Below are 3,001 nucleotides of genomic sequence, written 5' to 3' on the forward strand. Positions count from 1 at the left end.
CAGAAGTATTAAATGTACAAAAGGACACAGAACTAAAAAGGTGGAACTGACACAGATAAGCAGCTTCTATTTCCAAGGATCAAATATAGCAAACGTTTCAAGGTAAACTTAGAAAACAGCCAAAAACCTACGCCTTACTTTATATATAGTTGGGGGCTTGTAGACACCTCTGTCAGCAGCATCTACACATGATGATATTTTACGTGTATGGAAAGTAGGTAAATAAATGCTGCAAACAACACAAAATTTAACCAAGACTAAAAAGAGTATGAAGCAGTGTATTAATCATCTTGTAAAAACTCGAATACTAAAGGAGTATTAAACAGTGTATTAATCATCTTGCAAAAACTCCAATACTAAAAGAGTATGAAACAGTGTATTAATCATCTTGTAAAAACTCCAATACTATAGGAGTATTAAACAGTGTATCATCTTGTAAAAACTCCAATACTAAAGGAGTATAAAAACAGTGTATTAATCATCTTGCAAAAACTCCAATACTAAAGGAGTATTCTGTGTTAATAATTACGGTCAAGCAAACGATACAAATAGCACATGAAACACAACACAAATGGGAAAAAGTAAATGTAAAACATCCAATAAAAAAATTCAATCAACCAGTTCTGACACTATATAGCCGTAAAGAATGATCAAGCAAATTAATAAAATTGCTTTCACTCATGGTAAACTTTTGCGACAAAGCAACTTTGCACATGACAGCAGCTCCTAACGTAGAACATATGGTTTCGCTTCAGAAACGTGCAACTGATGGAAAACATCATTTTCTTCCTATCAGCCTGACGATTAATAATGCAGCCCCAGTACTTAGTATGCAAATAAAGACTTGATACACAACACATCTCACCAGGTCTAATTTGAAAGTCCCTGAAGTCCTTAGTTCTCCTTATCTCCCGACCATAAATTCATAAACCACTCAACAATAATAGTTGCCTGGTAAGATTCTGCTAAACGAAAAACTTGCACCTGTCTCTCTTGACACAGCGCACCTGTCTTGTGTTGCCCATGCGCGTTTTGTTATGGTTTTACAATAGCTTTTCCAGACAGAGAAGAGAGAGGAGGAGGAAGAAGAAGAGGAGGTGGAGGAGGAGGGTTAGAGGGTCAAAAAAAAGCAAAAAAAAAAAATAAAAAAATCAACAAAACTTTTAAAGCAAATTAGTCATTGGCTGCCTTGAAGTGAATGTTATCCTGACTATGAAAACTTTTTTAAAGAGTGTGAGAAAATCAAATAAGTAGGGGATAATGAAATACAAGAACAGAGGGGGCGCACACACACACACACACACACACACACACACACACACACACACAGGGGATGACAAGTGATCTCTGAGAAGCAATGTGCATGCAGGATAAACTTCCAAAAAAGAAAACAGTAGTATGAGTGTAGATTCAGCACTGAGCAGTTCCCTGCTGGAGCATCAGCATGTGCAGGCGTCCTCAGCAGTCATCTCACTACAGAGCGGACCACTGCAGCCTCAGCCATATGCTATTCAGCATCCCTAGACAATGCTATACACGTGCAAGTCATCCTTAAGACAAAACCCTAAGCTTTATTTTTTTTTCTAAGAAATTCAAAGCAGCTCCCTTCCCTACGTAATGGGTGGCGCTGCACCGTAGCGGAGGCCACCGGATTCCCATCATCATCATCATCATCCGCTGATACACAAATATAAAGTGGACTCTAAAGCAAAAACTTAAAAACTGGATTATTTTGAATATTATTTTCTTAATTTACACTACTCTGCATCTCACTGATAAAATGTTCATTCTATCCCATCGCCGGAGAATAAAAAAATTACTTTTTCTTTTGCTTATTTTTAAAAGTGGACCAACTCTACGAAGAAAATTCGCTTTAACCTTTGATTGGAAATGATGACAGAAGAAAAAAAAAAAAAAAAAAAAGGAAGTATCAATGCAAATAACAAGCAAATCGTGAAAAAGACCAAAGAATTGAAGTACAAATATACAAGTGTACAAGTTCTGCGCCTGAAAATAAGATCTACATCCTAAATCGAACACTGCATAGAAAGCGTAAAACAAGTATAAATACAATATATATAAAAAAAAGCTGAAAGGAAAACAAACAAAAAGCAAAAAAAAAAAAAAAAGGCATGAATTTCACTTACTCCATTCATTTCTGTAAAGTTCCTGTTCCGTGAAATTATTCAGATAGTAAAATCCTTAAGCATCTAGTGGTCAGAAGTTATTTTTGGGATAAGCCAGTGGCAGAAGGGTTATATACTTACTCAGTGAAAGCGAGGAAAACTGATCCTGTGTGCCGGTGAAAAGCAAAGGAGCCCGGGCTATCTGCTGATGAATAGTACAATTTGACAAGGGAGGGAGAATGTTTGTGTGTGTCTGAATACTAAAGGACAGAGTGTATGAGTACGTATGTGTGTGAGTGTGTGTGAGTGTGTGTGTGCGCGTGTGTGCGAATCTGACAGAGAACAAACAGGAGGCAGAGTGAAGAGAAGCGAGCGCAGAGAGCGAGGACAGATCTTTTGTGCTGCTCTCTCCTTTGGCTGGCTGTAATTGTATTAGTTCTGCAGGCGCAGCTCAGCTGAGGCTCCGCGCTACAACAAGATTTACTTTAAGACACAGCTGGAGGAAACAGGAAGACTGAACGTCACATTCTGAGTGACGTAAGGGAGGGGGCGCACACCAATCAGGAGACAACTTCAGAAGCAAGGTGGGACAGTCAACTTGGAGAAGGAGGAAAAAAAAAAAAAAAAGGGGGAATTCAGATGGAGACAGAAGAGGAGGATGAGTCCGAGCCAAACCTTGTTGTCGAACGAAAGGATCGCTGTTTTTTGTTCTAGAATATCGCCGGAGAGATGGCAATTTTTTTAGTTTTTTTGATTTTTCTTTTAAGAACTTCATCGGGAGTTTAAGTTGCACATGTACAATTTTTTGGGGTCCCGTAAGCAAAAATCTAAACACCAAAGAAATCCTGTTCCACCAACATAGACAGTGGTGTACG

General features: G+C 38.3%; 1 protein-coding gene across 1 annotated transcript in view; it reads right to left on the reverse strand.

Moving 5' to 3' along the window:
* The window catches only part of PROX1 (prospero homeobox 1), a 135,049-nt gene extending 132,466 nt beyond the window's left edge, over window positions 1–2,583 (reverse strand). The window contains exon 1 of the mRNA XM_075339142.1: window positions 2,268–2,583. The gene's annotated coding sequence lies outside the window, so the exon portion shown is untranslated. The remainder of the gene's footprint in view (window positions 1–2,267) is intronic.
* Between the last annotated feature and the right edge of the window lie 418 nt (window positions 2,584–3,001).

The sequence above is a fragment of the Anomaloglossus baeobatrachus genome, chromosome 3 (assembly GCF_048569485.1).
Source record: "Anomaloglossus baeobatrachus isolate aAnoBae1 chromosome 3, aAnoBae1.hap1, whole genome shotgun sequence".
Lineage (NCBI taxonomy): Eukaryota > Metazoa > Chordata > Amphibia > Anura > Aromobatidae > Anomaloglossus > Anomaloglossus baeobatrachus.